Source organism: Bos grunniens, chromosome 11, assembly GCF_055505025.1.
Source record: "Bos grunniens cultivar Pamir isolate PY7600 chromosome 11, Bosgru_T2T1.0, whole genome shotgun sequence".
Classification (NCBI taxonomy): domain Eukaryota; kingdom Metazoa; phylum Chordata; class Mammalia; order Artiodactyla; family Bovidae; genus Bos; species Bos grunniens.
In genome coordinates, this window is record NC_141175.1 from 27101322 (window position 1) to 27114971 (window position 13650).

Here is a 13650-nt window from a genome sequence, read left to right on the forward strand (position 1 = left end):
AAACATGTGTACAAATGACTATTTATATATTGGCTTCTGGCCAGCAGGCAGACCAGTGGTGTCAGAGGATACTTACTCCCAGCTTCTCATGTGAGATCAGCTGGTGAACTGAAAGCAGATTGTTTGGTTCACTTGCTTTTTTGTTTCATAAAACGTCTGCTGAGTTTTAAAGGCAGTCAAGATGTAGTTAAAGATGAGGATCTGCCTTATGAAGATGAATCCAGTGTATGAAAGTGGTAAGAGATGGATTAGGGATTTGTAGATGGATTAACTGAACTCAAATGTCCTTTGCAAATATGAGAGAAAACTTCTTTACCCCATAGTTTAAAAAATCCGTATTTCTACAAAATTGGGGTCTTATAACCAAAGTTTCTCTGCTTCTTCAAACTATCTAATGGAGTTTTTTTGAATGGGTGTTCATTTTGTTACATCATCAGGTTACAAGTAGATTAAAGTCATAATTTTTTTCAACTAGGGAACAGACTAAATGGAACTCTTTGATCCAGCTTCTGAGGACAAGTATTCCTATGGGAGTGTTTCAAATGGGTTGTCTCTTACCCCAGGAGTGTGATGTGTTTTTGCCCCATCTCACATCATCTTCTATTAATAACATTCTGAACTTTGGATTGATTATTTAATGTTGTTGTTGTTTAATTGTTAAGTCATGTCTGAATCTTTTGTGACTCCATGGACTGTAGCCTGCCAGGTTCCTTTGTCCATGGGATTATATCAGGCAAGAATACTCAAGTGGGTTGCCATTTCCTTCTCCAGGGAATCTTCTGGACTGAGGGATTGAACCTGCATCACCTACATTGGCAGGTGGGTTCTTTATTAGTGAGCCACCAGGGAAGCCCCTAGCTCTTAACAGTAAATACTATTCCTTTAAAGGGACATTTGTGAGTCTATTTGAGCCCTGAATTTATGTTTTGTTTAAAGAGTACCATTTAAGGTTAAGATCAAGAGATTTTTGGGGGGGTGGATGGTTTAAGTTTAAAAATGAGAAAGTTACTTGAGTCCAAATGTAACCTTTAAAGATTCTCCCAGGGAACTGAAACACACAGGGAAAAAAAACGTGATGACATTATGAATGGAATGTAAGACTCTTTACTTTTCTCTGTAAGCTCCTAGAAATGAAAAATGTAAATAGAAAGATAACTGAGGAAAAGATTTTGAAAGTTCTTCATCAAGCAGTCAAGTTGTTGCCTGAAATGGCAAGGGAGATAGAGCAGATGCCTCTTGAAGAAACCTCAACCAGACCTGTCTGCCCAAGAACCCTGAACATAGCTTTCTGAAGCCCACCCCCAAGACAGCTCATTTGCCATCTCTGCTTTTATACCCACCTCTGCCTCTAGCAGCTTCCATTCTTCCAAGCTGGAGGCAGTACCCTTTACTCATTCAATCAATCAAATTCCATCTTCCATTCTATTGCTGTTATATTATGCAACGAAGACTTATCTAGTAATATAAGTAAGGCACACAGCTTCCAGTCTTCATCTCAGAATCTGCTTTAAAAACTCTTCCCTAAAATCCATCTGAGAATTTAGGGTTTTGAGTATGAGCCATACATTCTTCTTGCTTGACCCTACAATAAACCCCTCTCTGTTCCAAAAAAAAAGGACTTGCCTAAGAGTGAGAAGACCGTCAGTCATTTACTTATGTCAGGCTGGTTCTTCTTGCTTGGTTCTTACCTTGTAGCAAAGAATTGAAACTACAGACCAGTACAACTTAAGCAGGCAAGATTTATTGGGCAAGCAGTATGTTCTCCAGGGGTGAGGGCAGACCAACAGGCACAGGAGTTGCCTTGTTCCATTTTGGCTTCCCTCTTTTATATTCCTTGTTCTCTCCCTTGAGTGGTCACTGGGGCCTATGCAAATAGGGCATTATTCCTGCGACCAATCAGGGAAGGGGATGCAAATACATTGTATACTCAAGACCTATCAGGGAAAGGAGCACGTTGGGCACGTTGTCCCACTGGAAGTCTTCATTTGGGTCAGTGCTTTTTATTTTACTTTTTTTTTTTTTATAGTTCATTGTATATGGGGTCGTCTAGTTGTCACTTCCTCTACCCACCATTTCATACCTGTTTCTCCCTACTCTAACTGCCTAACACTTGCTAAGAAACTTCTTTTTTTGAGAACCTGTAATGTTATGCCTAGCGCTGTAATAAATGCTGGAAGTTCAGGGATCGTGTGGTTTGGGCACATTGGGGTGGTCATAGAACAGTTGCCTTTTCCTCCTGGGTCCACAGGTATTATTTAGTTCACTTGCCGTCAAGAGACACCACGTGACTAGATTATGGCTAATGGATTTCAGGAGAAGTAATGGGAGCCACTTCCAGGCCTGGCTCCTAAAATATCTTTCATGATGTTATTCTCTCTCCCCCTTTTACTATCTTTAGCTGAATGAAGAAGATCCAGGAAAGGACCCCAAAATCACAAAGCCTGGATGCCTGAATCACCAGGTAGAGGAGGGCCACCTGGGATATCTGTTTGCCTAGAAATGTCATGCATTGAACTTGTGATTAAGAAATGAACATTAATTTTATTAAGCTACTGAAACTTCGGGATTTAGTTAATATAGTATCAATAGGGTAGTATAATAATTACACACTAGTATGATAGCTTATGGTGAATGGTGCCACTGGATTTATGGTCTCCAAAGGAGAAGATTTCACTCCAGGACCTATTATGGGGCTCAATCACTCAGCTTTGTGCAGCAAAATTTTATTTAAAGTGACAGGACAGAGAAAGCTTCTGATATAGACATCAGAAGTGGGTAGAAAGAGTACCCACCCTCACTAGTTTAAGCAAGGCCTTATATACTTCTCAATCAGCTGCTGAGAACAGATAAAAAGAATACCTCAAGGCTGTAAGAGTTCCATCAGAATTTTCCCACAGCATACATACTGAGATGACTTTTACACAAGATTAGCCAGGGAGAACGGGTTCAGGACACTGTTACTGGACGAGATATACTCTCAAGTCTTGAGGAACAGGTTCCCAGGCAAGGCTTATTACAATTATTATCATCAACATAGAGCCTAAGAAAAGTATTTTCATAAGTAAGACATTGTGCTGTGTGATCATTAGCTCCTAAAGAAGGGCCAGTTCTCAGGCAAGATACATTGTTGCACAAGGCTTAAGGGAAGCATGAGGGAGAATGTTCACCTCCTCCTTAAAGGGGCCTGGACTGCCTAAGCTTTAACTCTTTCAAGTATAATACAATTACATAATACAGTGGCAAATAGTGGCATAATATAGTGGCAAATCATTTCATGGCAAATAGATGGGGCAACAATGGAAACAGTGAGAGGCTTTATTACTTTTTTGGGCTCCAAAATCACTGCAGATGGTGACTGCAGCCATGAAATTAGAAGACACTTGCTCCTTGAAAGAAAAACTATGACCAACCTAGACAGCATATTAAAAAGCAGAGACATTACTTTGCTAACAAGTGTCTGTCTAGTCAAAGCTATGGTTTTTTCAGTAGTCATGCATGGGTGTGAGAGTTGGAATATAAAGAAAGCTGAGCACTGAAGAAATGATGCTTTTGAACTGTGGTGTTAGAGAAGACTCTTGAGAGTCTCTTGGACTGCAAGGAGATCCAACCAGTCAATCCTCAAGGAAATCAGTCCTGAATATTCATTGGAAGGACTGATGCTGAAGCTGAAACTCCGATACTTTGGCCACCTGATGCAAAGAGCTGACTCATTTGAAAAGACCCCGATCCTGGGAAAAATTGAAGGCAGGAGGAGAAGGGGACGACAGAGGAAGAGATGGTTGGATGGCATCACCGACTTGATGGACATGAGTTTGAATAAACTCCGGGAGTTGGTGATGGACAGGGAAGCCTGTGTGCTGTGGTCCATAGAGTCCCAAAGAGTCAGACATGACTGAGCGACTGAACTGAACTGATAATACAGTGGCAACTCTAATATAGTCTCTGACTAATAGAGATGAGTAAGATAAAGAATTTGTCTTCAAGGAGTTAACATTTTGGTTGGGAGAAGTGTGTAAATTATAAAACAAGTGATCAGTCTAGCAAATGAGAGGTATAACATACAGTGGAAGTAGCATGTGGAGTAGGATGGGGATGATGATTGTGATAGAAAGACTTTCTGAATGAAAACCACTGTGTATTTTTATCCCACAATTGTGGGCGTGGTTGGGGAGGGTGGTTGTAGGTTGAGAGAAGCAGAGAATGAAAGGCAGATCAATGTTGCAAGAGCAGAAAGGATGAGGTCAAGCGTGGTGACACATGGGGCTGGAAAGGAAGCAGATACTGAAACTTAGAGCATCTTCCATATGCCCCTGGTCCCCTGGACTTTCTGAGATCAGTACCATTCAAAGTGCTGATCTGCAATGATGTACGAAGTTTGAGGCAGAATGTGTATCAACACTCTGCTTCTTTCACAGGGAATGTGTTGCTATTTGGGGAAAAAAAGTCAGCTGAACCAAATAGCAAGCTTAGCGATGTGGCTGGTTCGCATTCCAGCACAAACTTCTTGTTTTTGTCATGTCCAGGAGACTGTTTCCTTTTATGAGGACCACTCTTGGAGTGGGCCTGTTTTGGACAAATTATTCTGTTTTCTCTGAAAAATGGATGTGAAGGGTGTCCAGGGAGATGACTTAATTGTTAGTCACATCTGACTCTTTGGGATCCCATCCACTGTAGCCTGCCAGCCTCCTCTGTCCTTGAAATTCTCCAGGCAAGGATACTGGAGTGGGTTGCCATTTCCTTCTTCAGGGGATCTTCCTGACCCAGGGATCGAACCCTTGTCTCCTACGTTGCAGGCAGATTATTTACCATCTGAGACACCAGGGAAGCATGGGGAAATAATTCTGGAGCGAGATGATGAAGCTCCTAAATTAGAGCAGTGGTTTCAGATATATTTAGTATAAGATCAGGGTGTAGTGGGGACAGTGAGAGAAATAATAAAAAAAAATGGGTCCTAAATTTTTTGATCAAGTGTCTGGGTATAACCATCAACTGAAGAAAAGATAATCATGGACTTTGTGGGGAGTTTAATGAATTAACTTCCAGTGCTGTGGACAGTGAAATGGACAGGGAACACCAGGCAGATATATTGAAAGACCAGCTGGAGACGACTGCCTGGATCTTGGGGAAAGAGTTCTGAGGCGGAAGTTCACATTTGGGTGTCGTTATCATAGGAGGTACAGAAAATGGGAGTGTAACTCTGCAAAGTGAGAAAGGCAGTGGTTCAGGATGAAACCATGAAGGACATTAAAGTAAAGGAGACAAAGAAGATCTCCTGAGACAGATCTGACCTTCAGGGGAGTGAGAGATGCTGGGAGCCCAGAGTGCTTTTATATGTTCTGAGCCAACTAAAACAGCAGGGAGGACCAGTTAAATCTCAGTGAAAATGCTTCTGCTGGACCCGCTAATCAGGATGTCTTTGGTGAAATCCAGACCAGAGCACTGGTGGGGGGCAGAGAAGACACTGTAGCAGAACTGTAAGGAATTCTGAAACCATCAAGAGATGTACACGAGCTTCTTTTCTCTAGAGTCCCGTTTCCTTCTCCGTTAGATGAGAAGTCAGATTAAGTGAGACAATTTCAGTTCTAACAATCTCTAATAATAGATCCCATTTTGAACAAGCAAAGAGATGGTAGTCACATGATGTTGATAAAAATGGTGCAAGATACTGGTTTGCCACCTTGCCTGAGGCTCAGAGAGCTTAAGGATCATGCTGCGGTTCACACACACAATGAATTTCTGAACTGAAAATTAAATATTAGGTTTGTCTGACAACAAAACCTGTGTTCTTTTCACTGTCCTGCACCGTATAATGATTTTAAGAAGAGATAAGATACCAGGCAGAATGTGAATTGAATTTGGGTAGTAGATGATTTATAAGAGCCATCCTTGCTATATTTTCATAGGCGATACTCTTTAATAAAAGGCAGAATGTTCCTTTTGAGGAACATAAACAAAACTCACTGCGAGGGTTTTGAGCTAAGCTGATGTTAGCTATATAAAAAAGACCAGGTTGATCAGCAAGTGACAGGGAAATGGGGAACTTTTATATACAGAGAAAAAAATCAATACTAGCATAATAGTTTATAGAGGCAATGCATTTTGCAGTTAAAAATCTCTGAAGACAAGCTTAACAGTAGATCGGTATAGAAACTCTTGAGGACATAATTCTCATTCAGCTCAGGTAAGCATTATCTGAAGCCAATTATCTGATATAATAAGAGAATAGCTCATGCCTTCTCAAGGTGTCTTTCTTTGAGTATGTTTTAGGAATGATTGTTTTTAAAGTTAGCTAGTGTACCAAGGGGAATCTCTCCATTTATCCAAGGAGGAAAAGGAGGAGAATATTTTGAATATGGCACATTTAAAGCGGTGTTCTTGGGCTTTATAAAACTCGGCAAAGAAATATGGCCAACGTTTTCAGAAGCTTTCCTATTTAACTGTTCAGAATGTTCTATATATCCTTTCTTGTGCAAAACTCTGTCCAGGAAGCTTGTAATTTCTTCTTATGCCCTCAAATAGCCCTTCAGAGATAGTCTACACTATATTTTGTGTGCATGCATGCTAAGTCTCCACAGTTGTGTCCGGCTTTTTGAGCTTATGGACTGTAGCCTGCCAGACTCCACTGTCCATAGGGTTCTCCAGGCAAGAATACTGGAGTGGGTTGCCCTGCCCTCCTCCAGGGGATCTTTCCTACCCAGGGATTGAACCTGTGTCTCTTACCTCTCCTTCATTGGCAAGTGGATTCTTTACCACTAGCCACACCTGGGAAGCCCATAAAATATCATCAAGTCAGAACATCCCATTTTAAAATCAGAGAAAAGAAACACAGCTCGGGGAGGGATCTTGCCCACAGTCACAATTAGAGTAATGCTGTGACTACAGCACAGGGATCCTCGCCTTCAGTGGAGTGCAGTTTCTACTGCACTGGATCTGGGATGTAAGCTCAGTGCAAAATAGGGCTCTGTCTTAGCCACTGTTACATCCCTATAGGACCTTGAACAGCGCCTAGTGCCCAGAGAATGTAGGCTGTGTAATGATGGTAAAGGTCAAAGTGCTTATGTTTTAACTTCCTAGCAACACAGAAAAGCTTCTTCTGAAACTTGGTGTGATATGGGTTTCCCCATCTGTTCTAATTCTGCCAGGCTATCTGTCCTAGAGACTAGTCAGCCCCATCCCTAGCTCCTACTTGTCTGAGGGTCTGGGAGGAGCCAAGCCCTAAGGTGGTGGTAAGGTGAAGGACCAGAGGCTTGAGATTAGCTCTGACCTGGTGTGGATTATTGCTGGGTTTGTGCTCTGTCTTGATTCAGCAATTGAAGTTACTTTGTAATAACCCGAGGTCTCAGTCTATGCCTTGATTTCTTGCTCATTATTTCTTAGACTAATCTAGGCTCTGGGGCAGTCACAAATAGGGGCCCAGATCTCAGTGGTTTCATACATAAAGATTCATTTCTCACTCATGAATCTGACAGCTCTCTAGGACAATTCTTTTAAAAATATATATTTTTTTTGATGTGGACCATTTTTAAAGCTTTCATTGAATTTGTTACAATATTGTTTTTGTTTTATGTTTTGATTTTTTGAGCGTGAGGCACATGGGTTCTTAACTCCCTGACTAGGGACCGACCCCACGTCCCCTGCACTAGAAGGCAAAGTCTTAACCATTGGACCCCCAGGGAGATCCTGACAATTCCTTTTTAAACAGTGACTTAAAGACCTCAGTTTCTTGTATTGCAGCTGTGCCACCTGAAAAACATGGCTTCCAGGTCAGCTGGCATAGGAAGAGTGAGCTAAAGGGCTGTTCATCCTCTCTTAAATGCTTTAGCTTGGAAATGACACACATCACTTCTGCTCAGTGCCAGTTGTCCAAAACTAGTTATATGTCCTTCTCCAACTGCAAGGACATTGGAAATTTCAGCAAGTACACAGGCTTTGGGAAGTAACAAAGATCTCTGTCAGAATGGAATTAGGCAAAAGAGAGATCACTGAGGTTTTCATCTTTATTTTTTCTTCCTAAAAAAAAATGAAAAAAATTACAGTAAACTGACTTTCACAGTGGAATGTTCTTTGTGGCTTAGCTAGACATAAACAGTACCATTGGTGGGTCTAGGGAATATATGCAGTGGGGATTTAGGCTTTTCAGAACTTTGGCAGATCCAGTGACTGTTCTGAGGTTAGGTCCCATGAGTTGTCACACTGAGTAATAAAAGGTGGGGTGGAAGTGGCTGGCCTGACCCCCAGTTGGCTGATTATTCAGTTCAGACAGAGCTAAAGAAAAACAGTTGCCCAGTGGCCTTTCAACTCTGCTCCTTTCCTGTTATTTCTCCAGCCATTTATAGTCTAGTGTCTGGATAGAGCTGGGCCAAAGTTTGGCAGGATTATAGGGAGATAAATTATTTGTAGGCCAGTAAGGGCCTCACAGCTTTACTAGGAAAGGGAAAATTGGAAGCTTGGATCATGTTCAGTTGTTAAGTCGTGTCTGACTCTTTCTCCAACACTACTCAGCTCCACATCTCATCAGTTATCAAATACTCATGATTGTGCCTTCTGATGATTCTGCTTCATACTCAATACATGATTGCCTTTGCCTTAGGTTAAGCCTCCACTATGTCCATTCTAGAATAGCATCCTAACTGGTCTTGCTAATAAGACAGAGTAACACATTAAAGCTCAAATATAACCGTAAGACGTGTAAAATTTTCAATGGCTTCTGATTATCTATGGCATACATTTCTATCCTGCCTGTTTTAGTGCATAATGCTTGTCACAGTGTAGCTGCTGTTTTCCTCTACTATCATCTCTCTATACTCCCAACATGTGGGGAGTAACTGGCAGGTACCAGATTTTTTTTTTTTTTTTTTTTTTTTATTTTTAAACTTTACATAATTGTATTAGTTTTGCCAAACATCAAAATGAATCCATCACAGGTATACATGTGCTCCCCCTCCTGAACCCTCGTCCCTCCTCCCTCCCCATACCATCCCTCCAGGTCGTCCCAGTGCACCAGCCCCAAGCATCCAGTATCGTGCATTGAACCTGGACTGGCATCTCGTTTCATACATGATATTTTACATGTTTCAATGCCATTCTCCCAAATCTTCCCACCCTCTCCCTCTCCCACAGAGTCCATAAGACTGTTCCATACATCAGCGTCACTTTTGCTGTCTCGTACACAAGGTTATTGTTACCATCTTTCTAAATTCCATACATATGCGTTAGTATACTGTATTGATGTTTTTCCTTCTGGCTTATTTCGCTCTGTATAATAGGCTCCAGTTTCATCCACCTCATTAGAACTGATTCAAATGTATTCTTTTTAATGGCTGAGTAATACTCCATTGTGTATATGTACTACTGCTTTCTTATCCATTCATCTGCTGATGGACATCTAGGTTGCTTCCATGTCCTGGCTATTATAAACAGTGCTGCGATGAACATTGGGGTACACGTGTCTCTTTCCCTTCTGGTTTCCTCAGTGTGTATGCCCAGCAGTTGGATTGCTGGATCATAAGGCAGTTCTATTTCCAGTTTTTTAAGGAATCTCCACACTGTTCTCCATAGTGGCTGTACTAGTTTGCATTCCCACCAACAGTGTAAGAGGGTTCCCTTTCCTCCACACCCTCTCCAACATTTATTATTTGTAGACTTTTGGATCGCAGCCATTCTGACTGGTGTGAAATGGTACCTCATAGTGGTCTTGATTTGCATTTCTCTGATAATGAGTGATGTTGAGCATCTTTTCATGTGTTTGTTAGCCATCTGTATGTCTTCTTTGGAGAAATGTCTATTTAGTTCTTTGGCCCATTTTTTGATTGGGTCATTTATTTTTCTGGAGTTGAGCTGTAGGAGTTGCTTGTATATTTTTGAGATTAGTCGTTTGTCAGTTGCTTCATTTGCTATTATTTTCTCCCATTCTGAAGGCTGTCTTTTCACCTTGCTGATAGTTTCCTTTGATGTGCAGAAGCTTTTAAGGTTAATTAGGTCCCATTTGTTTATTTTTTGCTTTTATTTCCAATATTCTGGGAGGTGGGTCATAGAGGATTGTTTTAAATCCATGTGTGCCTCTGCTTATTCCTGTATGTTGCTACCCAGAATGCTACTCACTTACTTTTCATCTGGCAAACTCTTGAATCTTTCAGGATTCAACCCAGACTTCATCTCACCTAGGGAAAATTTCTAGATCCCCTCAGTTGACTTCGACACTCTGTATCTGGTTCTGGCAGCATTTATTACACTGAATTGTAATGTTTAATCTGCTCAAAATCTCCACATACATTCTGACCCCATTAAAGTCAGAAGCTATAACTTACTTAACTTTGTCACCATTATATTTTTATACTCTTCATTGTTATATTGATCTTTATTCTATTTTTATGCCAATATCACACTATCTTACTAACTTCAGCTTTACAATAAGTCTTAAAATAAGGTAGTGTAAGAACCACAACTTTATTCTTCTCAAAGTTGACTTGGCCATGCATACCCTTTATATTACTCTATATTAAAACCAACTTATCAATTTCTGCAAATGAAATCTCCTTGATATTTTGATTTGAATTGTATTTAATCCATGGTTTAATCTGGGGAGAATTGACATCATTACAATATTGGGTTTTCTGATCCAGAAATGTGTTCTATCTCTCTGTTCATTTAGGCCATTTTTCATTCTTTCAGTAATATTTTGTAGTTAACAGTATACAGGTCTTACACATCTTTTATCACTTAAATAAAAAACCTGACAAGCAAAAAACTCAAATTTAGGAAGCATAAATTGGGAGGGGATTCTTTATTTTCCAGATGAATTTAATGAAAGGCTTCTTAGTGAAAGTGAAAGTGAAGTCGCTCAGTCGTGTCCGACTCTTCGAGACCCCATGGACTGCAGCCCACCAGGCCCTCCGTCCATGGGATTTTCCAGGCAAGAGTACTAGAGTGGGGTGCCATTGCCTTCTCCATTAACAGCGGCTAGGCATATTATATTTACTTGGAGCTGGTTAAGTACCCCCAAAATCTGTATTGGAAAAAATACATCACAGAGTAGGTACTCAAAAACATTATTGATAATGGAAAGTCTGCTGTAATTTAGAGAATTTGCATCCATAAACAAACACAAAGACTACAGGGAATAAAAGATGCCTGTGTTTCATTCACTTTACTCATTGATGGTGTTTCTTTGCATTTACTCCTATGTTCCATTCAGCTTACTCATTGATGGTGTTTGCTTGGGTTTACTTGTAGGTAAAAAAACCCCAAACCAAAAAACTTGTATTCTTTAAATCCAGGAGTCTGTGTCAGGCAGACCCAGCATCTGGGAGAGCAAGTATGGATTTGGTCACACTGACTAGGGCCTAGGCTTTTTGGTGTCCCTGAGTTCCCAACAGCCTGCAGGTTCTCAGAGAAAATTCACTCCTCCAACAGAGCCAAACTGTGTGCTCATGGGATGAGGACTGGCCCCACAAGCCAGGTGTAATTTGTAGGCAGCTACGGAAAGCACAGAGGAAGGCATGGCAACCCATTCTAGTAGTAGTCTTGCCTGAAGAATCCCACGGGAAAAGGAGCCTGGTGGGTTATGGTCCATAGGGTCACAAAGAATCTGACACAACTGAAGCAATTCAGCACAGAAAGCTGAAAGTCTTAAGGCTCAACTAAAAATGCAGACATGGAAGCATCCTTCTCAGGGCAATGACAATACCTACCAGACTGTGGGAAGTTCACAGTCATGTTCCTATTTATCTTGCATCTGCTCAGAACTGGATCTTCCTAAAGTTCAGTTGATTTGCAAGGAGATCAAGCCAGTCAATCCTAAAGGAAATCAACCCTGAAAATTCATTGACAGGACTGTTGCTAAAGCTGAAGCTCTAATACTTTAGCTACCTGATATGAAGAATTGATTCATTGGAAAAGACCTTGATACTGGGAAAGATTGAGGATGGGAGGTGAAGGGGACAACAGAGGATGAGATGGTTGGATAGCATCACTGACTCAGTGGACGTGAGTTTGAGAAAACTCTAGGAGATAGTGAAGGACAGGGAAGACTGGTGTGTTGCAGTCCATAGGGGTCGCAAAGACTGAAGGACAACAATAACAAAGTTCATTTATACCCAATGCCCATCTCAGCTCCAAAGACTCTAATGGCTCCCGCATACCCACTGAACAGTTCAAACTTCTTTTTATGACATTTAAATCCATTTATAATCAGCATCCAAATACCTAGCAGGCATTATATCCTGTGTATTCTCTGCATGTTTTCTTGATCTCTAGTCATAATGGAATGTGTGCGGTTCTGTACAAATGGCAGACTTATTTTTAACTTTTACTATTGCAGTTTCACTGCATGGTTGGACCTCAGTCTCCTACTTTATATTTTATTTTACTTTGAGTGATTTCTGCAATTTCATCTTCCAATCGTTTTCTTGAAATTTTCATTTCCACTGTTCACCCTGTCCGTTCAGCCCAGGTTACTGGAATAATGTTCCCAAAATTATAGCTTTGCTCATGAGCCTGAGGAAAAAGTTCAGGGCCTTTCCATAGTCAAAAAATAAGACAGAATTTAATAGTTTGGTATCAAGACTCTTTAAAATCTAAACAACACCCCCCCTTACCACCTCCCCAATCCCCAAGCAAACAAACACAAAAAGACTCTTTAAAATCCATTCTGTCCTGCCTTAACCTACCTTAGTTACTGGGCTTACTCTGAGTGTGCAAGTTTGGGATTGATACCCTTCGATATTTCTCTTGTACTTATCCATTGGTTGTTCTCATCTATGCATCAGATATTGTTGCTGATTATGTGTGTGTGTGTGTGACTATGTCTATATTTCTATTAGACTGTGGGTTCTCTATGGCTCATCCTACAGCCTCTTTAGGGCCAAATACCACTTCTTCCAACAGTAGCTGCCCAATTAGTATTTGCTGGTGATGAAAAAGGAAGAAATGGAGCAGAGCAGAAAGTGCCCTTGGGAGTGTTGTATCAGAGAAATTCATAGACGTATCCAGAAGTTCACAGCCTGAACCTTGTTCGCGGTGATAGGAATAAATGGATGTTCTTTCGCTTCCATTTAACAGATATATGTGGATCATCTCAAGGTCAGATACTAAAATATACCATTAAATACTAATCCCAGAGGAAGAAATGCAAATTCATGCTCCACTAATGTCTGCAAGTGAGATGTGAAGCTTGGGCTAGCTTTCCATGATTTACTGAGCTGTGATAGAGGACATCAGATTCTAACATCTACTGCCCCAGGCTTGTGGTCACAACCATGAGACAGCTGGACGTCATCAGTTAAAATGAAGACGAACATGTGTCCCGTTAGCAGAGGGAAGATCACTGAAGGTCAGGAATAGAATAAAAGGGAACAACACCACTTTATGCCCATTGAAGAAATTTTTCAACTGTTGGGCATCCCTGAGTGAAACTGTGTTCAAAGGGCTTTTATGCACATCTGCTTTATGCTGTACACCATGCAGAAGCCCTGGGGCACACAGATGAAACAGACACAGGGAGCTATAGGACACACAGGCAGCCATTTAAAAAGGTCCTTCACATTTATGTATAACTTTATACTTTTCCTTTAAATAAATATGCTTCTATTGCTGTAAAGTTATATCATAGAATGTTAATTAAAAGAAAGAAAGATATCTGTATTCCCATAC

General features: G+C 40.8%; 1 long non-coding RNA gene across 2 annotated transcripts in view; it reads left to right on the forward strand.

Annotated features, from left to right (window-relative positions):
• The first annotated feature begins 2393 nt into the window (after window positions 1–2393).
• LOC147362765 (uncharacterized) overlaps window positions 2394–13650 on the forward strand; it is a 49739-nt gene continuing 38482 nt past the window's right edge. For both annotated transcript variants that reach the window (XR_015135809.1, XR_015135807.1), the window contains exon 1: window positions 2394–2461. This is a non-coding gene — a long non-coding RNA (uncharacterized LOC147362765). The remainder of the gene's footprint in view (window positions 2462–13650) is intronic.